The sequence below is a fragment of the Pan paniscus genome, chromosome 3, assembly GCF_029289425.2.
Source record: "Pan paniscus chromosome 3, NHGRI_mPanPan1-v2.0_pri, whole genome shotgun sequence".
NCBI lineage: Eukaryota > Metazoa > Chordata > Mammalia > Primates > Hominidae > Pan > Pan paniscus.
The window spans coordinates 36930809-36954573 of record NC_073252.2 but is presented as its reverse complement, the minus strand read 5'-3'; the positions used below and the strand labels follow the sequence as shown (position 1 = coordinate 36954573).

Sequence of the window (23765 nt, the reverse complement as noted above, 5' to 3'; positions counted from 1 at the left end):
AAATAGGGTCTCATCCTCAACGTTTTTCTTTGAAAAAGAGCAAATGTGTCAGAAGCTAATGTGAGGAAGAAATGCTCTATTGTTTTTTAAAAGCTGCCCAAATCCAGGAGCTGTTTGTTGCTGTAGCAAAAGTAAGCAATATAAATTTTATTAGTAAAAGATTGAAATGACAGAAACCACCTGTTAAGTTTTTTGAAGATTAAATGAATGATTCTGTATATCATATTCAGGTCACTGTTTGGCATATGGCAACCTTCTAAATAGTGACGTCAACTAAAGTTAGTAACATCATTAGAATAAACCTCTTCTCTCCACAATTAGATACTGAGTATTTTGAGGAAAAAAATGTGGTGACTTCACCTTTAATGTAGTTGAGAAACTAAATGAAAAAGGGAACCAACTTTTTAGGCATACATAATATATTCTGGACCAGGCTTACTACATAGATTAAATCATCTCATTCTCACAACACTGAGAAATAAATACCATCATAATCCTCAGCAAATTATAAAATTGAGTCTCAGGTTAAGAAAGCTTCCCTAAGTCATATGGCTAAATAAGAGGTAGACCCTAAATTTGTGCATGGCTCCTACATCTATCCAGATGGTATCTTCTGCAGCAAATTCTTGCAAGTGTAGCTCTCAACCTGGTCACACAGCTCCACTAACGCAACTTCCAGTCCATGCCATGACTGAGCTGTGTTCTAATGCTGCACCTTCTAGCTCAGGTTAAGTCTCTGTAAGAGGCTGTGTTAGCCTGGGAAGGCTGAGGGTGATAAAAAAGAAAGGATCTATACCAGAGTGTATGTACTCTACTCTGCAGTCTTATTGTATATTATATAACCCCAAGATAGATGAGGAGGCCTGAGACATGTCAGCTGGTCCCCAACAGTCAGATTAATCTGTGTATAGAAATGCTCCAGCTTATCTATGCAGGTTTGGGCTCCAAAGAACTATGAAACAACCAGCAGCTCTGATGGCACCCTTAACTCACAAATATGTATCTACTGGCATGTGGTGCTTTTGGGAGGGCCTGGATGTTTATACTTCACTTGACAATGGAAAATATCCACCGTGTGCTCTTTCTTCTATAATGTTTAAGTCTCTAAGCCTTGATGTCTGATATCCTTCTCCATATGAATATACCCCTGATATTTATCAATATGGTGGTTGTGGAACTCTCATTGAATAAGTAATGATTGACTGATGCTAAATTTTGAAATAAGCCTGAGAGGAATAGGAAATAACTTGTCATTATTCTCTGTGTGTTTTATTTTAAAATGGAGAGTTATTTTTAAAACTAGCCATTTGATTTCCTACAGCATAAAGGGTGCATTTAAAAACACATATCTATTTGTTTATATAATTAGTGAAACAGTCCTAGAGAAACCTCTTCACAGACTTCTAATTTTTTTTAAAAAATTAAACACCTTATAATTATACTTTAACAGGGACAGTACATGTCTTACTTAAAATAGATGATTTTAGTATTTCAAATCTCAAACCTAGCATGCCTCAATGTGCAGGATATGATATAGGATAGGAGGTCAAATAGAATACGATACAGAAATGATGACTAAAAAGATTTCCACATTTGAAAGAGTGAACAAAGCAATTTATTGATGGGATAAGATGATGGAGAAGAAAATTTCTCATGTGAGTATTGCGTGTGACATGTTAGGTATCCACAAATTCATTTGTGCTTTATTGTGCCAGTTTCCAAAAGCAGGCTCTGGGTCTTGAAAACAGTGACCCATGTTTGAATGTCATTCTTTTGTATTTCTTTAGAAAATCACCTTAAAACAGTGACATTTCTTCACCCACAATCCAATTTATTTATTTATTTATTTATTTATTTGATAGAGTTGCTCTGTCACCTAGGCTGGAGTGCAGCGGCGTGATCTTGGCTCACTGCAACCTCCGCCTCCGGGGTTCAAGCGATTCTCCTGCCTCACCCTCCCAAGTAGCTGGGACTACAGGCATGTGCACCACACCTGGCTAATTTTTGTATTTTTAGTAGAGACAGGGTTTCACCATATTGGCCAGGCTGGTATTGAACTCCTGACCTCGTGATCCGCCCGCCTCAACTTCCCAAAGTGCTGGGATTACAGGTGTGAGGCACCTCACCCGGCCCCAATTTATTTTTTCTTCACTGGAGGAGCAGCACAAGATGAATGCCACATTGTCTTTCTCAATTGCCCCACTCTTGGCAACACTGAAAGTGAATTCTAGTTCTAATAGGATTCTTAAAGGCTTTCCTGTGCTTCCTTTGCAGAGTGAAAAGCTAGTCCCTTTTCACAGAAAATGTGGTGTGACTTAGTAGTAGACAACTTAGCTCCCATATGTGAACTGGAGCTTGTCTTTTCAGCAGTTGATTATCTTGGTACCCTGGGGAAATCTACTGTGGTCGGGCTTTGCTTTCTCCACCTTGAGTCCTTCTCTTCTCTCACCACCTCAATCTTCTTGCTCTCAAATGCAGAGTGGTAGTGAACAAAAGACTTGACCATTAACCTCAACATACGTGAGTCATTAAGTTCTTTACCTAGTGGGCTAAAATGAACTCAGCTACATTATGCTGAATTCTAACACTTTTGGGAGCTATAACAGCATTTGTTTTTTCAAAGATCTGTATAACATTTTGCTTTGGGCCTGAGGTTTCTGATAACAACTGATGTTAATTCAAGAGACACCATGTGTGACTATGCTTGTGTGTGAGCACATGTGCGTGTGAGAGTGCACATTTATGGGTGAAATTCATGGTGCACGAAATATTTTACTACTTTTAAAAGATTGTCTTAAGGAAAAACTGCTACTTTTTAAAAAGTTATTTACATATGTTTTGGTATTTCTCTAGTAAAAGTTTAAAAAGAGAAGATACTGATTTTTAGAAACATTTTTGGGGGAACTATACATCTTCTGTAATCAAAGGGATCAATGTTAAGTTACATTTAAGAATGCTTGCAGTTCCTAAAATGTGCATCCTTTATTCAAGTTACAGAGTAAACTAATATGAGCATTTGGTCTAAGAAAAAGGCAAGATATATATATTATTTGCAATTAGTGTAGATATATTGTCTGTCTGTGCACATAATGTAAGATATTTACATTGTCTGTCTACCTATCCATCCATCTTTGATCTTTTATTTCTGATTGCATGAGAGAACTTTCCACCTTTCCTATGAACTACACACTTATTTTTAGGCACAAAACCAATCCTACCTTAAGGGTAAACGTAGAAATCACAAATCCATTTGTAGCTGTTCCAGTGGAAGCAGGGAATGGAAAATTCATTGGAAATCTTCACCTTGATGTTACAGAGCAGCTCCACTTTAACATATTCTTAACATGACTCATCTTTCCACTCCTCCTGCCTGATAGAAATGTCTTTCTCACTTGATTAATGGCATTACCCTCGCCCCCATTCTCGAAGTTAAAAACTTCAGGGTCATTTCTGTTACCTCATCTTCCATTCTTGACAGAGCCCATCAGTCACCTAGGCTTATTATTTTGATTTCCTAAAAACCTCTAAAATGATTCTTCTTTTCTTCATGCCAAGTAAAGCTATCTTAATTTAGGCTCTGTATTAGGCAGGGTTCTGGATAAGCTTCTGTATAAGAGATCCCAAATTCAAGAAAAACTTATGGTCCAGAGTGGGTAAGCGAATCTGCTTCATGAAGTTATTCAAGGACAAGGTTTTGCTGCATTTTCACCATCCATTTGGTCAGAGCTGGCTCATCCATAATGTCCAAGTTCCAGCCTGTAGGGGAAAGAAAAAAAGAGATGGAGACAATTGGGTTTTGTAGATCACTTCTGTTTACATATTTGGCCAGAACTTAGTCACCTGCCTCCAACTAAATACAAACCATGATGGTCTATGTAATCTCTAGATGGCAGGTATGTGCCACAGGCATTTATTCCACCTAGATAGTTGTATTGAGCTTTGTGTCAAGCCTGTTGTACATGTTGAAGATCCAACAGTGAACAAAATAGAGTACTGTCTCTCATGACACCTACGGATACAGGAGTTAAGAAGAGATTACTTGGGCAGATAGTGAGGGTACAGGAGTCCTTGGTAAGGTTTTCGTTTTAATAAAAAGCAGTCCTCAAACCAAAGAGCATCCTGTAAAATCGATCTGCAGACACAGACAAGCAAGCTGGAAGCTTGCACAGGCAAATGTAGGCAGTTGTGCCAATAGGAAAATACTACCTCTGACTAGACATGTTCAAAATGGCGACTCCATCTTCTCTTCTCTTTGCCAGCCACGTGTACAGTAAGGAGTAGAGACGACGACACTGGCCAGGTGGAAAGCCCATTTGCCTTATAAGATTAGGGTGGGGCAACCTAGCCTTCCCTGGGCACTGTGTAAACGTCACACCTGGTGGAACGAATCTGTGGGCCATATGTACATCAGATACCCCTCCTCAAGCCTGCCTATAAAACCTGTCGTCCGCAGCAGGCTGGCCTTTTCCCTTTCAGAAGCCTCTCTCTTGCAAGAGAGAGAGAGAGGCTCTCCTCTCTCCTTTCTTTTGCCTATTAAACTTTCCACTCCTTATCCCACTCATATGTGTCCCTGTCGTTAACCTTCTTGGAGTGAGATGACAAACCCCAGGTATTTACCCTAGACAATGATGCCACTTCACTACATTCCAATGAGAGAAGATCTGACAGTACAGAAATATAGCAAATACATTTGGAAGCAATCATGTGAAACAAGGCTTTTCTTTAAAAAAAAAAAAAAAAAAGAAAAGAAAAGAAATAGGGGCGGGGCGCGGTGGCTCACGCCTGTGATCCCAGCACTTTGGGAGGCGGAGGCAGGCAGATCATGAGGACAAGAGATCGAGACCATCCTGGCCAACATGGTGAAACCCCACCTCTACTAAAAATACAAAAAAAAAATTAGCTGGGCGTGGTGGCGTGCGTCTGTAGTCCCAGCTCCTCTGGAGGCTGAGGTAGGAGAATCGCTTGAACCCAGGAAGTGGAGGTTGCAGTGAGCCGAGATTGCGCCACTGCACTCCAGCCTGGCGACAGAGTGAGACTCTGTCTCAAAAAAAAAATAATAATAATAATAATAATAATAATAAAATAAATAAATAAAAGAAATAAAGAGTGACTTATCCTATGTTAATCAAAAAGTGACTGAAGCAAGTCTCAACTGATAGAGGTTCGTTTAGACAAGGTTGAGGGCATTCCTAGAGGCAAAAAACACGAGTTACTAGAGTAGCTATGACCTGTGCTTTTTCCAAAGAGGGTTTTGAGAACTGCGTCATTTAAAGGAGAAAGAGTAAGCAGTGGAGCGGGGTGGGGGGTGGAAGGAAGGTAGGCAGTGATTTAAATCTTTACATTTTTGTGAGGCTCTAATTAGCGTTCAGTGAATCTACATTTTACATGTGAAAAGGAGTACAGGAAAAAGTCAATTATGTATTCCTTTGGCACTCAGTAAATCTACATTTTAATAAGATAAAGTAAACTTGTGAAAAGAGGGCGTAGAGGAAAAAGTCAACTATGCATTTGTCCTGAGGTAGGTGGAAGGATGATTTCTAGTGTTGTCCTTGTCCCTTACTTGTGAAGATAAGTTGGCAATTGACATTGTCATGGTGAGATTTAACAGAACTCGATTTTAGGGCAAGTTTATAGGGGGAATATGTACCCTGAAAGATTTAGGGGCTCACAAGATATTTCCTTGTGAGCAATTTGTAAAGGAGGCCATCTGGCAGATATGTGGCCTTCCATCATTGTGGGAACCTGACTAATGGATGAGGCTATGACACAGGGTTGTGAAGTTACAGCTATCTGGGAACAAAAGGGAGAAAGTATTACGTGACTCAGCCCCCACGTTTAACTTTCCCTTTGGCGTAGTGAGCTTGGGGTCCCGAGGTTCTATTTTCTTTCACATCTATTATGCAAGCACGTATAGTTGTTTATTGTACTTCTTCTGATATGTGTGAACAGAGAAGCAACAATAAGTGGTTAGAGGTGCAATGGTTCTACCCAATATAGCAAATAAATGTACTTACTATGTTGAGTATTATTAATGCTATAAGGAAACATGAAGTTAAGCAAGGGAACAGAAAATAATGAGGTGATTCATTATGTCAGAGGTGTTTGAACCATGGCAACTCCATTTTGATAGGGGCTGGGTAAAATAAGGCTGAGACCTACTAGGCTGCATTCCCAGGAGATTGAGGCATGCTAAGTCACAGGATGAGATAGGAGGTAGGCACGTGATACAGGTCATAAAGACCTTGCTGATAAAGCAGGTTGCAATAAAGAAGCCGGTCAAAATCCACCAAAACCAAGGTGGTGACAAGAGTGACCTCTGGTCATCCTCACTGATCATTATATGCTAATTATAGTGCATTAGTATGCTAAAAGACACTCCCCCCAGCACCATGACAGTTTACAAATGCCAATGCAATGTCAGGAAGTTACCCTATATGGTCTGAAAAGGAGAGGAACCCTTAGTTCCAGGAATTGCCCATTCCCAGAAAACTCATGAATAATCCACTTGGTGTTTAGCATGTGATCAAGAAGTACCAATAAGTATAAGCAGCTGAGTGGCCCAAGCTGCTGCTCTGCCTGTGTAGTAGCCATTCTTTATTCTTTTATTTTCTTAATAAACTTACTTTCACTTTGTGGACCTCACCCTGAATTCTTGCTCAAGATCCAAGAGCCCTCTCTTGGGGTCTGAATTGGGACTCCTTTCTGGTAACACTTAGATTAGGTGATCAGAAAAGATCTTTCTGATGAGGTATGTGATGAGAGACATGAAGAAATTGAGGAAATGTGTCATTTGGATGTCTGGGGCTAAAGGCATCCAAGGCAGAAGGAACATGAGTGCAGAGGACTTGAGGTGGGGGTGACCTTGACACATTCAAAAAGGAGGGCATATGGTGTGTCTGGAGAGAAGGAGGAATAGCATGTAAGAAATAAACTTGGAGATGTGGTTGGGATCAGATTTCATAAGACCCAGCAGGCCATCGTGAAGACACTGGGTTTAAGTCTGAGTAGAACAGAAAGACATGAAAGGATTTGAGCAGAGGCATGACTTGTAACTGGCTCATTAAATAGTGCCTACACTGGGATGAGAGTAGCCAAACTGGAAGCTGTTGAACATTGAATGTCTGCATGGAGGCTGAGAGTAACACTGTGTGCTGTGCCCTATGCTAATGAAACACTCTACATAGGTGTTTCCCATTTAAACTTTACAACATAAACTTTTGAGCAAAATGCAAGGTTACTTTTGCATACTTTGCCTCCATGAGCTATGATATCATCATCTAAAAAATTCATTTTTGCATCAAGGAATGCAAAATTATTGCTAGATAGAGGAATAAACTCTAGTATCCAATACTTCTGTAGGGTGACTATAGTTAACAATGATATATTAGATAGTTTCAAATAGCTAGAAGGAAGATATTGAATGTTCTCAGCACAAATAAATGATAAATGCTCAAGATGATGAATATGCTAATTACCTTGATCTGATTACCATATTTTATATGTATAGAAACATCACTATGTACCCCCTAAATATGTATGATTACTACATGCCAATTAATATTTTTGCTTTAAAGATAATCATTTCTTGATAGGGTCAAAGGAAAGACTGAATGACACATTATGTAAGAAGGCTAAAGAACAGTGGTTAGGCTTTAACTGAAAATATTATACCTTCTTTCTGGGAATGCCCTGTAGGTTACTTTCAGCAAGCAAACAAATTTTAGTGTATAATGTTATTGAATATAGCCATCCTGCCTAATGTGAGGGGAAGTATTTTTCTGAGGCACACAGCTGTAATATGAAAGTCTAGGGTTTGACTGCCAATTGATTTTCTGTGTGAAATAAATACACAGAGATTCAGCAGGATGAAACTGAATCCCACAGAATGCAGATGCTGTGAGACAAGGTTCTTAGTTTTATCTGAAGTTGTATGGACAACATGCATTCAATCTATACAACTGAATGCATGTAACGAACAAGAAAAAGGGAAAAGGAATAGGAATAAAAAAGAAGAGAAATTTAAAAAGAAAGTTGTTTATGCTAACAGCAGCTCAAACATGTTTTATGATAGCAAGTGGGATAAATTTCTACACATAAAGAATGAATAGAACCAAATAAGCAAAATTGGAGCTAAATTTTTTCTTTTATTGCTTTAGCTGCATATTTTTTTACCTTTTTTTTTTTTTTTTTCTATTAAGAGTCTCCATCCAATGGTCAAAGCTTATCTCACTGGGCAGAGTATCAATGAATGGCATCTATCTAGGATTTTCCCTTCTACCCAGATAAAGCCAATAAATACAGCCAATTTAAACTCGTAATAGCTAGTGAATTTGCGAATATATTTTTAAAGGTGCCTTCAGTTGAATCTTTGGGCAGAGATAAATACTTCTACTACAATGCAAAGATAATTTTATTCAATGGGTCCTTTTTCTACATGTATTTGTTCGTTGACATAGAATTGTTATGATTATTTTGGAATCTGTTTTTTGTCTAGAAGGTGTTACTGATATCTGTTCCTTTCCTTAATTGATAATAAATGTATAGAGGGCAAGACTAGATTCATACTCAGGAGCCATAGTGTTTCAACTCATGGCTCCGCCAATTTACTAGCTGCATGACATTCAGCAAGTTACTTAAGCCTTTAACTCCCTCATCTGCAAACTGAGAATAATAATTGTAACTACTTCAAAGAGTTTATGTGAGGATTAACTGAATTCAAATAATACTTGGATAATAATAAGCTCTCAGTAAGTGTTATTTATCTTTACAAATAGGAAACCCATTAGTATTTTCCTAATACTGAGAGGAAGACAAGATTCATTTGGAGTTGAATGTCCTCAAGTCACTTTTTTACCATTAATATATACATTTTTCTATTCTACTTTTTCTACATATGATGATTCGGGAGAGGCTCAAATATTTCACTTACTTCCCACATGCTATCATTTCTGGATGCTTTCCCACCTCCCTCTCCCTTGGGAGAAACTTTGATAGAGTGGATAGGAGGAGGCTATTCCTAGGGAAAGTCACTCACAATGTTCTTGGCTTAGTGATCAAATTCTAGGCTCTCTGGCACTTAGAAATCTTGGAGTGGCCCACTTTGATCTCTGGAGAAAGTAGGTGGTGTATATTTCAAAAGTCTTGGCTGCAAGTCACAGAAACTCAACTCAAAATAGCTTAGGCAGAAAAGGGGACAATGGACAATTGGATAATGAAACTGAAAACTCCAGTGGTCTATTCATGTATGATGTGGCTGATCCAGATGCTCAAATGATGTTAGAAATATCTCCTTTTAATTTTTGGCTCTGTTTTCCTTCTCGTTTCCCTTGATGTAAGCTAGATTTTTTCTCCAATAGTGATGAGATGGCTACCAGGATTGCTAGGCTTATATCTTATGGAAGAAGGTCTATTTTTCATAGGATCTGGCAAAAGTGCCAGGTTACAATGGTGTCCCTTTGCTTGGTTTTAGTCAGCTCCCTAGGCCACACTAAGTATTTACTGTGACTAGAAAGACAGAATATTTTGATTGGCCAGCCTATGTTGGGGACAAACACAAAAAATGAGGAGAATACCAACGATGCCCTGCTTCCCTTCTTCAAGATGCTTCTTATCCAAGAAAACGCTCACCCATTAAAAACTCCCTCCTAAGAGAAGCCCCAGGAGTAAGATGTGCCAGAAGATCTACTAAGTAAGATCTTGAAATCATCACCGGTCAGCTGATAGTTGATAAGCCCAATTTGGTGTAATAAAGCTCAATCTATGGATTAATATTATGGAGAGCATGAATAGCCAACTGCATAGAAAGTGACGATCACATTCACTACACCCTCTTCATGCATTTTGGTGCTCATCCAGGAATCTGAGGCTAGAAACATTATCCAAAAGCATAAACAGTAGAATCAAAAGTGGATTATGCCTAAAGCATTGAAATTGACTATAAAATATAAAGACATTGTGACTGTACAAAATATGCTTTGGATACAAGAATTTTCTCTCTTTTTTTTATTATACTTTAAGTTTTAGGGTACATGTGCACAACGTGCAGGTTTGTTACATATGTATACATGTGCCATGTTGGTGTGCTGCACCCATTAACTCGTCATTTAACATTAGGTAGATCTCCTAATGCTATCCCTCCCCCCTTCCCCCACTCTCACGACAGGCCCCGGTGTGTGATGTTCCCCTTCCGGTGTCCAAGTGTTCTCATTGTTCATTTCCCACCTATGAGTGAGAACATGCGGTGTTTGGTTTCTTGGCCTTGCGATAGTTTGCTGAGAATGATGGTTTCCAGCTTCATCCATGTCCCTGCAAAGGACATGAACTCATCATTTTTTATGGCTGCATAGTATTCCATGGTGTATATGTGCCACATTTTCTTAATCCAGTCTATCGTTGTTGGACATTTGGGTTGGTTCCAAGTCTTTGCTATTGTGAATAGTGATGCAATAAACATACGTGTGCGTGTGGACATAAGAATTTTCAACACTTTTTGAGCCTGGGTTCTGTTGGACAAAGTGCAAAGAGAAAAAAAATTCTCACCTTGATGAAGTTTAGGCAAGAGACCACAGATCTGTAAATATCCCATGTGTTAGAAGATTGAGACTCCCTCAGGGGAAGGCTGATTGAGAAAATGGAACATGTATCGCCACAGACTATCATGAGATAGGAGGGGGTGAGATAGATTCCAGTATAAACAATGTTATTGAATACAGCCATCCTGCCTAATGGGAGGGGAAGTATTTTCTGAGGCAGTAGGCACAGAGCTGTCATATGAAAGTCTAGGGTCTGACTTCCAACAGATTTCCTGTGTAAAATAAATACGCAAGGAGAATCAGTAGGACAAAACTGAATCCCACAGAATGTAGATGCTGTGAGACAAGGTTCTTAGTTTTTATCTGCACATTGTTTGGCTCCCGTTTTCTAACATACAATCTCCAGTATAGGGTCAAAGCAGTATCTCAAAGGGTAATACATCTGCACCGTGAGTTTTTGCAATTCACCCCCGCACCACCCTCCCTAAATACTTCACTTTTCAGTTACTTCAGAGGTTAAACAGAAATTAGTCATCCTTACAGAAAGTACTAAATGGTGCAAAAACAGGAAAGAAAAAAAAAGTGTGTGCTACTTTTTATCTATAGAATTCATAAAAAAAGAATCAAGTTTTATTAATCATAATTGGAAAACTCATTTAGTTTTCTATATATTACATTGTCAAGAGGATACATTTTCTCTGGTTTCAACAGATTACATATCATCACAATTAGTTTACTCAGAAGTACACCTTTTTTTTAATGATACTTGGGCAAAAAGTGTCACCTGCAGATGAGTTTTATCATTTGCAATATTTTAAAGAAAGTATTGAGTAAAACCAAAAGAAACTGATCAATGATAGAGAATTTTAAATATACACAACTTTTTTCCAGATTCCATCATAGCCAATTTTTTAAAATGTAAATTTAGCTCTGTTTTTTTTTTCTTGAAGTTTAACTAAAGATTTGGCTTTAGCAGTTGTCTTTTAGTTCTATTCACTCTTTCTTCTCAGGAATGATTGAATTCAAGCTTGTGTTTGCCAAGGAGCAAAGCACTTTTCTCTAGATTATCCTAATACTTTTTACTGTTGTTCTGACCTTCAGCTAAAAGATGTCCAAAGAAATCTAGAAGATATGAAATGCTCAAACCATAAAACTCATAGTACAGTAAATCTGAATCTGCATTTTAAAAATTCATGTATCCATATTTTATTAAATATTCTCTATAAACACATAGTCTTAGGTTTATTTATTCTTTCAAGAAACATTTATGGAGCAGCTAGTCCTTATACTGTGTGCTACACTTTCAATCCTGAGCAGAACTGACATGGCCCATGCACCCTCAAGACCACATTGAAATGGGACTATTGAAGGGAGCTTTCCAGGAATGTGCAAACTATGGCTTCAAAATATGAAAAAAAGGAGGGGGAAATCAATGCCACGTAATATGAATTAGATTCACAATTTAATAACATCATGGCCAGAAGTCTTATAGGAAGAAGGTTCAAGGAAGTTAGCCTATGGGTGGATTAAAAAGTTTAGTAAAATATGTTAGGTAGGGTGAACCATTTGATACAAAAAAAGTTTTGGTTATAGCATAGGTTTTACATCAGGAATTAGTGCAAAGCTAAGTAGGCTAGTGGCCAAAAGCACCAACTTTCACACGGGTCAGTAAGTGTTAAGTATTAGGTTGGTGCCGAAGTAATTGTGATTTTCATCGTTAAAAGGAATGGTAGAAACCACAATTACTTTTGCACCAACCTAATATTAGTAGCAGTAGAAATAGCAGGACAAAAGAGATGTTGAACAATATCCATAGAGCCAGATTAGAGAGCATAATGGGTGCAAATAAATTTATACAGGATTCTATAGTTCTGTGGTCTCCAAAATAGTGTGAGATGATTCATTGGCATGTTTAGAATGACATTACTGGAATGTCTGTTTATGTATAAAAATAGAAAAACATTAAACTTTTTCTGGTATTTGATACCAATTGATATAGCACATATGTACAAATGATAAAATAATGAATGAATAAGTAAATATACTGATGATACATACTCTCTAATTTTTTCTAACTAATATTAAGTGTACAATTTTAAACAATGAAAACTATTGCCTCAATTAATAGCATAGGAGAGTGGGGATAGGACTGAAATCTTTTTCTGTAATTTCACAAATTGAACCTAAGCAGTAATTCTGAGATTATATGCTTTACTTGATTAGGCTTTTTTTTTTTTTTTGTAATTAAATGTCACACAAGGCTGGACGCAATTTTACCCAGCACACAAAGATTAATTATGCTCACAGTCTGTTATTAGCATGGTTTCACGTCTTCAGTAATTTAAATTTACTAACTTACAAGATGCACAACATATTTTAAGAAAATGAAGGAGAATTACATATTGCACTGATACAGAAATTCATAGTATGTTTTGGAGACACTGTGCCATAATTGAGATAATTATAAGATAGATACAAAGATGAAGCTATGTCTTCATTTATCAACCATCATTAGTGCTTACATTTTCTCAAAGATAACTTACTTCTGCTTTTTAGAAAGACATCAAAACATACAGAAATACAACGTATTGAAGTATCAAAGTCCATGAAACCACTCTCCAGAATTAACTCTTGTTAATATCGTTATATTTGATTTGTCTGTCTGAAGAGAACGAAAGCATTGGAAATAGAAAGGAAATCCCTCTGTTTCTCATCCTATTCACATTCCTACTCCCTTCCTCCATCTACCTAGAGTCATCAACTACCATGAATTTAGTTTATATGTCTCCATCCTATTTTTATATAAAAATACATATACATATGACACAGTGTTTTTTGGATTTAAAAAAATATGTAATTGTGCTATAGCATACATAGCCTATAACTTGCTTTGTTCATTCAGTATTATGTTTTTAACATCTACTAACATAAACATTTAAAGAGATCTGGACCAAAAGTCTAGCACATGAAAATATTTAGATTGTTCTCTGTTGATGGAATTACATTATTTACAACTCTCACTACTAAAAATAATTCAGCAGTAAACCACTTCCTATATAACTCCAGGTAAGGTTTTTCCAGTGAGTTTATAATTCCTAGATTGAGAGTATACGTAACTTTAAATTTTGCTAGTTTACAGTTTCTTCCAAACTGTTCCCACAGTGGTTAAGCCAATTTATATTCCCAGCAGCAATGATGGGAATTACAGTTTCCCTGCATTTTCACCAATACTTGATATCATTTTTAAACCAATTTTACCAGTAAAATAGTTCTCATTTTATTAGCATTTTTGAATATTAATGAAGTTGAGCATCTTCTCAAATATTTATTACCCATTTCTTTATTTTTACTTTTCTGAATTATCTATTCCTTTGGCTATATTTTATTCAAAGATAGTTTTTGTGGAGTTTAAAAGTTTACATCAAAGATCTCTGAATCCAATAGATTTTTAGCAAAGCAATTTAATATATAAATAATAAGATTATATATATTTAATAATACACGATGTATAATATACACATCAAGTATATTGGTGTGTCTATACATTTGGAAATATAAGTAATGCATATGCATGCATATGTATATATAAACAGGTATATGTATATATAAATATATATATAAATGTGTATATACATGCATATTGGTGTATATATATACACATTCATACATATACAATGCATATGTATTTATAAACATGAATACGTATATATAAACCCAGAAGTATAACATACACATGTGCATATGCATGTATAGATAAACACTCCAACTCTTGCAGTATGACTCTTTTAACTTGGCTTTTGGCCTTACTTCTTATAGCCTGTTCTTTTCTCTTTGTTCTTTAGCCAGGACTTAGTTAAGACAGGCAAGTTAGTTTTCATGTATCATTCATGATGGGTCTGTTGAATTAGTCTCAGGGGGTAAGTTGTCAAATGACTACTTTCCATGGCTGATTTTATATTAGAACAAATGTCCTTATCCTTTTTTATGACATATTCACCTTGAGACTACATCTCTTTTATGTGAACATTCCCTCAGGCATGACAGATAAGTTCAGGAGCTCCCTGAAGACAGCTGGGCTTAAAGTCATATTATTTTGCCTAACCCCTCTTTGTATATTCGTCAGGAGCACACCCTCACTAGGTTTCCATTGGCTTAGTCAGAATTTGTTAATTTAAAATTAAGTCATGGTTGGAATTTCGTTTTTTTTTAAACAAATGCTGAAAATAAGTCCCCGGTCTCGGCTAGATGGAAGGTTTCTGTTGAGAAGTCGGCTGGTAGCCTGATGGGGTTCCTTTTGTTCCCTTTGTATATGATCTGACATTTTTCTCCAGCTGCCTTTAAGATTTTTTTCTTTAGTTTTGACCTTGAACAGTCTGATGACCATATACCTTGGTGCTGTTAATTTTATATAGTATCTCACAGGTGTTCTCTTGATTTCTTGTATCTGAATGTTTACCTCTCTAGCAAGATTAGGAAATTTTCTTGAATTATTCCCTCAAATATGTTTTCCAAGTTATTTACTTTCTCTCCATCTCACTCAGGAATGCCAATAATTTGTAAATTTAGTTATATTATCTAATGTTTCTCAAGGACTTGTTCATTTTTAAAAATTAGTTTCTTTTTTGTTTGTTTGTTTGTTTGTTTTAATTTTTGTCCAACTGGGTTAGCTCAAAAGACTGGTTTTTAAGCTCTGAAATTCCGTGAAGCATCTTTTTATATGCTCATTGGCCATGCGTACATCTTCTTTGCTGACATGTCTATTCAGGTCTTCTGCAGATTTTGAAAAAATTTCCCTAGTTTTATTGTGATAAAATTACAAATAGTACATATTTAAGGCATAAGGCATGTTTAAGGCATTCTGATATATGTACGCATTGTGAAGTGATTAACACAATAAAGCTAATTAACAGATTGATCTCCTCACCTAGTTAGTATTTCTTGTGTGTGGTGAGCACACTTAAGATCTACTCTCTTTGCAAATTTTAAGTATACAACACATTATTTTCAACTATAGTTGCCATGCTATACATTTGATCTCCAGGACATTCATCTTATAACTGGGTTTGTACCCTTTGACCAAAATCCCCCTATTTTTCCCCCACCCTGCCTCTGACAACCACTATTCTAATCTGTTTTCATGAGTTTGACTCTTTAGATTTAACATGTTGTTCCGGGATCTTTGGGGTGTCAGTTTGCTTCCTGGAAACCTCTGTGGCTGGTGGCACCTTTGCCTGAGTTCTTGTCCTGCGTCCAGGAAGAATGAGGCGTGTAGACAAGTGAAGGGTGAAGAAGACGAAAAGGAGCTTTATTTAGTGTTAAAACAGCTCAGAGGAGACTGCAGTGGGTAGCTCCTCTCTACAGGCAGGTCGTCCCATTGAGTGCTCAGCGCTCATAAGAGGAGGAGGCCCTGGAGAGAGTGGCTTCTTTCTGTAGGCAGGTTGGTTGGATATCTCTGCAGGTCTCTGAAGCTCTCAGCAGAGAGGGTGGCTCCTCTGTGCTGTTGGTAGTCCCGTTGTCTGCTGCTATCAGCAGAGAGGAGACGGTAGCTCCTCTCTGCAGCTCCTCCTCTCATACCATCAGTCATCTCTTTATTCTCTCTGTCCCCTGCCCTGCTCTGGCTGTCCTCCTCTGGTCTGGCTGGTCCAGGCTTTCATGGACTTCTGAGGGGAGGAAGGGCCTGTGGATTTGTCCATTGGCGGCCATTGGTGGGCTGCATCTATGAATCCCTACTCCAGTCTCTAGGACTGGTGGCCCAGCCCCCAGCCTTCAGGCCCTCCCTGGCCTGAAGGTTGGGCCGTACTAGGGACCCACCCTCTTCTGCCCAGGAATCTGCCTGCTTCCCACTGCCATTCATGGCCCCAGGGCTTGGTGTGCCCAGGGGCTCTGCCCTTAGACCCCGCTCTGGGATGGAGAGGCCCTGGGAGTGGAGAGAGGCCAGGCAGCAGGAGCAGACACCTCAGAGCCTGAAGGGACAGTGGGTTGCCCTTCCCCGCCCCTTGAGGGTGCAGGCTGCAGAGCAGCCCAGGTCCTGCACCTGGGAGGGCAACCGCAGCTGCACCAGGGGAGCTCCTGCCCTGCCAACTCAGAAGGAGCGGGGCTCCCGCTTGTCCCCAGCTCCTGCCTGCCTGCTCTGTGGAGTGGGAGGCCGGGGTCTTCAGCCGCCGGGTCCAGGGGCTGCAGCTACACCTGGGAGGGCGGATATCCTGCCTGAGCCCACCCTCCCCAAGAGCACAGGGAGGCTGGGATCCACAGCCGCAGTTTGGGCAGCTACAGCCCCGCCCAGGAGGGTGGAGCTTCTGCCTGGTCCATGGAGCGGGAGGCCTGGGTCGGCTGCAGCAGCACTCAAGGAGCTCCTACCTTAACTCAGAAGGGGCAGGGCTCCCACCGGCTCCATGGAGTGTGTGGCCCCACAGCGCCTCCCTGCTGCAGCCAGCATGAGTGAGATCATGGGGTATGATGGGGGTATTTATCTTTTGGTATCTGCCTTATTTAACTTAACGTAATGTCCTCCAGTTTCATCTACATTGTTATAAATGACAGGATTTCCTTGGGCTGTTCATTTTATCATAGAGTTTTAAGATTTTCTTTATGTATTCTGTAACAGTTCTTTATCAGACATACCTTTTGCAAACAGTTTCTCCTATTCTGTGGCTTGTCTTCTCATTCTGATGACAGTGTCTTTCATAGGGTATTAATTTTAATTGTGATGAAATACAGCTTATCAATATTTTTCTTTTCATGGATTGTGCGCTTTAGTTGTTCTAAAAAGTCATCACTATGCCCCAGGTCATCTCTTATGTTATCTCCTAAAAGGTTGTAACTGTGCATCTTGTATTTAGATTAATGACATTTTTTGAATTATTTTTTGAATAATCTGTGTCTAGATACATTTTTAGGCATGTGGATGTCCAGTTGCTCCAGCACCATTTGTGAAAAGACGATCTTTTCCCCACTGTATTTCCTTTGCTCCTTTATAAAATGTCAGTTGACTATAATTATGTAGGTCTTTTCTGGACGCTCTATTTTATTTGATTGATTTGTCTACTCTCTCACCAATACCACAGGGTCTTGAGTACTTTTTGGAGTAAGTCTTGAAATCAGGTATTGTCAGCCTCCAACTTTGTTCTTCTCCTTTAATATTATGTCGGCTATTCTGCATCTTCTGCATCTCCATATAAACTTTAGAATAAGTTTGTCCATATCTGCACAAAATAACTTGCTTGAATTTTGATTGGGATTGTGCTCAATTATAGATTAAGTTGGAAAGAACTGACATCTTGACAATATTTTTTTTCTATCCATTTATTTAGTTCTTCTTTGATTTTTTTCAGTAGGCTTTTGTAGGTTACCAGATAGAGGTTGTACATATTTTATTAAATTTACACATATATTTCATTTTGGGGGGTGCGAATGTAAATGGTACTGCATTTTTTAAATTTTAATTCCACTTGTTCATTGCTGGTATATAGGAAAGCAATGAACTATTGTATATTAACCTTGTATCTGGCAAATTTCCTGTAATCTCTTATTCCAGTTTTTTGTTGTTGTTGTTGATCCTTTCAGATTTTCTGCGCAGATAATCATATCATCTGCAAAGACAGTTTTATTTCCTTTTTCCCAATCTACATATGTTTTATTTTCTTTATTATTTTGTTGCATTAGCTGGGACTTCCAGTAAGATGTTACAAAGGAGAAGTGAGTGGGAACATCCATGCCTTGTTCCTGATCTTAGTGAGAAAGCTTTGATTTTCTCACCATTAACTATGATGCTAGCTAAAATTTCTTTTAGATGTTTTTTACACAGATGAGTGAGTCCTGGTGTATTCCTAGTTTACTGAGAGTTTTTATCATGAATTTTTTTGAGGGGTTTAGTCAAAGGTTTTTTCTACGTCTATTGATACAATCATCTGTTTTTCTTCTTTAGCCTATTGATGGATGGATTTTTATTCTTTAGCCTGTTGAGGTGATGGAACATGTGATTTTCAAAGGTTGAATTGGCCTTGGATACCTGGTTTATGGTGTATAATTTTTTTTAGTAGTTACAGTTTTTTATTTAAATTGGCTTTTTTATAAAAATTCCAACTTTTATATTATATTCAAGGTTAAATGTACAGATGTGCACTTTTGTTACATAGGTAAACATGTGCCTTGATGGTTTGCTGCACAGATCACCCAGGTATTAAGCCTGGCATCCACTAGATATTCTTCCTGATCCTATTCCTCCTACCACTTCCTCCCCTCCAACAGGCCCCAGTGTGTGTGTGTTGTTCCCCCCTCCCCATGTCCATGTGTTCTCGTCATTTAGCTCCCACTTATGAGTGAGAACATATGGTATTTGGTTTCTGTTCTTGCATTAGTTTGCTAAGGATAATAGCCTCCAGCCCCATCCATGTCCCTGCCAAGGACATGATCTTATTCCTTTTTACGGCTGCATAGTATTTCATGGTGTATGTGTACCACATTTTCTTTATCCAGTCTATCGTTGATGGACATTTAGGTTGATTCCATGTCTTTGCTATTGTGAATAGTGCTACAATTAACATACACATGCATGTGTCTTTATAATAGAAAGATGTATACTCCTTTGGGTATACACCCAGCAATGGGATAGCTGGGTCAAATTGTATTTCTTCCTCTAAGTCATTAAGGAATTGCCACACTGTCTTCCATAATGATTGAACTAATTTATACTCTTGCCAACAGTGTAAAAGTATTCCTTTTTCTCCACAATCTCGCCAGCATCTGTTATTTTTTGACTTTTTAGTAGTAGCCATTCTGACTGGTGTTAGATGATATCTCACTGTGGTTTTGATTTGCATTTCTCTAATTATGAAATTAATAATTTCATAATTTTATTAAATTTGATGAAATCAACTCAAGATGGATTACAGACTTAAATGTAAAACCCAAAACCTAAAAATCCTAGAAGAAAACCTAGGCAGTACTATGCAGGACATAGGCATTGGCAAAGATTTCATGATAAAGACACCAAAAGCAATTGCAACAAAAGCAAACATGGACAAATGGGATCTAATTATACTAAAGAGCTTCTGCACAGCCAAAGAGACTTACAGAGCAAACAGACAACCTACAGAATGGGAGAAAATTTTTGCAATCTGTGCATCTGAGAAAGGTCTAAAATCCAGCATCTATAAGGAACTTAACAAATTTAAAAGAAAAAAAAACCCATTAAAAGGTGGGCAAAGGACATGAACAGACACTTCTCAAAAGAAGACATACATGGAGCCAACGAACATATAATTCTTTATATACACTGTTGGATATGATTTTTTAAGTATTTTGTCAGAGGGTTTTTGCATTTATGTTCATGACAAATACCAGTCTAGTTTTCTTGTAATGGCATTGTCTGGTTATGGTATTATGGTAATGCTGGAATCACTAAATGAGTTAGGAAGTATTCTCTCTAATTCTGTCTTCTGAAAGACATGGTAGAAAATTGGCATAATTTCCTCCTTAAATGTTTGGTAGAATCGCCAGTGAACTCATCTAGGTCTGATGCTTTCTGTTTTGGAAGGTTATTAATTGTTGTTTCAATTTCTTTAATAGATATTGGGCTCTTCATATTAGCTGTTTCTTCTTGTATGAGTTTTCACAGACTGCATTTCAAGGAATTGATTTATTTCGTCTAGGTTAACGGATCTATGGGCATGAAGTTTTGTATAGTATTATTTTATTGTTCTTTTAATATCCATGGGCTCTGCAGTGCAGTGATGCCCCCCTTTTTCTTTTCTGATATTATTAATTTGTATCGCTTTTTTTTCTTAGTTAGCCTACCTAAAGACTTATACTTTTTATTGATCTTCTTTAAAGGACCAGATTTTGATTCTTTTGAGTTCTGTATTGATTTCTTGTTTTCAATTTCACGGGTTTCTGCTCCAATTTCTATTATTTCTTTTTCTGCTAACTTTGAATTTAATTTACTTTTCTTTTTCTAGCTTCTTAATCTGGCAGCTTAGATAATTGATTTTAGATCTCTCTTCTAATATATCTATTTAACGCTATACATTTTTCTATGAGCACTACTTTTGCTGCATCTCACAGATTTTGATAGGTAGTATTTTCAGTTTTATTTAGCTTAAAATATTCTTTTTTATTTCTCTCGATATTTGTTCTTTGACCTATGTATTATTTAGAAATGTATTGTTGACTATCCAAATATTTTGGGATTTTTCAGCTCTTTTTCTGTCATCGGTTTCTAGTTTAATTCCACTGCGGCCTGAGGGCATACATTGTATGATTTCTATTATTTTAAACTTATTAAGGTATGTTTTATGGCCCAGAATGCGATCTACCTTGGTATATGTTCAGGACAATATTTTGAAAAATACTACTAGATAGTTCTCTTCATAATGATTTACCTACTTGTCTTAGTCTGTTTGCTGTTACTTACAACAGAATACCTGAAATGGGGTGATTTATTTAAAAAATAAATTTATTTCTTACAATTATGGAGCCTGAGAAGTCTAAGGTCAAGGAACCATAACCATATCTGGTGAGAGCTTTCTTGCTGGTGGGGACTTTGTGGAGTCCTGAGGTAGTGCAGGGCATCACCTGGCAACGGGGCTGGGTATGCTCACTCAGGTCTCTCTTCCTCCTCTTATAAAGCTCCAGTCCCAGTCTCTTAATGACCCGTTAACTTATTAACTCATTAATTCATTAATCTACTAATTGATCAATGGACTAATCCATTCATGGCAACAGAGCCCTCATGACCAATCACCTCTTACAAGTCCCACCTCTCAATATTGCCACATTGGGCATCAAATTTCAACAGTTTTGGAGGTGATAAATATTCAAGCTATAGCAATACCATATAGGATAACTTAGAAACATCTTTCTTCCCCAATAAAACTCAATCATTTTTTTCCACATTTGCTGTGTCTCTTTCTTTATCTGGGTGACGAAGTATACCAACTGTCAAGGTATCCACTAAAAATAGCAATAAGGAAGTATTTTTGCCAAGAGGGTATATTTTAAGTGTTCTTACCACAAAACAAAAAAACATAAAGAAAAGTGAACTATGTGAGCTAATGGATGTGTTCATTAGCTTGGTTTTGGTGATAACTTCACAACGCATAACATGTATCAAAACATCCAGCTGTACACTTTAAGTACATACATATTGTGTCAAGTATTTCTCAATAAAGCTGAAGAAAAGGAATTATGAATTTTTAAACATAATATTATCTTTGTTATCTCCATCTGTATTGAATTTCCGTCAATGCTGTGAACAAAATCTGAAGTGCTTGTGGCAAAATTTCTGTACTGTTCTTTGTTAGAGATTTAATCTCAAAGAATATGTGTGGGAACAAAAGGATTGAGGATAGGGAGAAAGGAGAAACAACGTGAGGATGCATTGTGAAGCTGGCTGCTCCTTTGAATTAAGCAGGAGAGTTGGTGCAATCAGGTTAACCTGGATAAAATTGGTTGTAGTACAGATGTTTGCTACATGGAGGCTGAGAGAGCTGGATCCTTTGACCTCAGGAGTTTGGGGCTCTAGTATGCTATGCCAATTCCATATGGACTTTGGCATCAATGTGATGACGTTCAAGGAACAGAGAATCCAGCTGTGCGTGGTGGCTCACTCCTGTAATCCTGGCAATTTGGGAGGCTGAGGGGGGTGCATTACTGGAGGCCAGAAGTTCAAGGCCAGCCTGGGCAACAAGGTGAAACCCCCTTCTCTACTAAAAATACCAAAAAATTTAGCCAGGTGTGTTGATGTACGCCTGTAGTCCCAACTACTTGGGAGGCTGAGGCAGGAGAATCACTTGAACCTGGGAGGCGGAGGTTGCAGTGAGCCAACATCATGCCACTGCATTCCAGCCTGGGTGACAGAGTGAGACTCCATCTCAAAACAACATCACCAAAAACGGAACACAGAATCATCAAGTTGCCTAAGGTGGCATGACAGCCAAGTCCTGGATTATATATTCAACATCTACAAATATTTACTAACTTTTACCACACTTATTTTTTATTCAATAGAATCAGGACACAACTCTTATAAATTTTAAATGCATTCTATTTCAGGAAATTGAAAATCTAAAATAAAAAAGTAGAATAATGAACTCTTATATAGCTATCACCAAATTTCCCTGCCCAACACATGGCAATATTATTTACGTAATTATTGTATCCTTTGCTTAGTTGTCATGAGTCAGAATTAGAATGTGACCAGGGACATAACAATCTTGATCTGATAGGGATAGATCAAGCAAACTCATCAGTTTAGATGAACCCCAGGGTTTGGTATATTACCAAGAAGTTTATCATGATACCATTTACGTGTTTTTTCTTATTACTTAGTTGTCATAGCCCTGGAGGAAGAATTTTTCTCTACAAGTCATTTTTGGAGAAGTGCCTTCATTTAGCTACTTAGCTTGTTTACCAAGTTAAGTATATAAATGGAAACTAGACAGCTTTTAAAGGATATCTAGTCTATAAATCTCATATAATGGTGACTCACGTGTAAATAAGACACCCAATGTCTTTGATGAATTAGTGTTATGTACCCCTAGCACTGCTTAATTGAAGAGAATAAAATCCTAATTCAAGATAAGGAAATTTGTTGTCCAGAGTGCTCTGAATTTAGTATCTGTGCTTTAGACCCGACCTGTGCAGGCTAGTTACTGAATAATTAAGAAGAATGCTATTCACCAGTCCAGACTCCAGGATTCTGGCTTTCAGTAACCATCTGCTAATGAAACCCCTGAGAATTCCCACAGCGCAGAGAAAACAAACGTTATACAATTATGCTAGGCATTTCTCACTTCCTTTATAGTAATACACCATCCAATTAACAATCTGGTGGGCCTAGGGATTCATAAAATTTTGAATAGAACCTTTAGGCTTTCTCAAGCCAACTGCTGGAATTAAATATAAAAGGAAACAAGATCATTAGATGAAAAACGAAACTATAAATATTTAATTTCTTGGCTTGGAATAGGAAACAAGTTTTAGTTCGTGGCATCTGTTCATAGAATCAGGAAGGACCTCCAGACTTCATCAAGTCCAGACCTCTGCCTCTTGGAAAACTGTGCCCAGGACATCCTGGTAAATAGCTGGATCCTGTTTCCCCAAAATCAATAGGAAGGAACAAACCTCACCTTTCCTTGGTGATGCTGGAAAGACTCAAGTTATGACAGCATCCAAAAGTCTCACTTATTTCACAATTGACTTCAAATCTCATAGAAAGCCTTTATTTCTCCATTC

The 23765-nt window shown here is 37.8% G+C and overlaps 1 long non-coding RNA gene across 1 annotated transcript in view; it reads right to left on the bottom strand.

Annotated features, from left to right (window-relative positions):
* Positions 1-3628: 3628 nt before the first annotated feature.
* Positions 3629-23765, bottom strand: part of LOC134730198 (uncharacterized) — an 85872-nt gene continuing 65735 nt past the window's right edge. The window contains exon 3 of the long non-coding RNA XR_010111865.1: positions 3629-3756. This is a non-coding gene — a long non-coding RNA (uncharacterized LOC134730198). The remainder of the gene's footprint in view (positions 3757-23765) is intronic.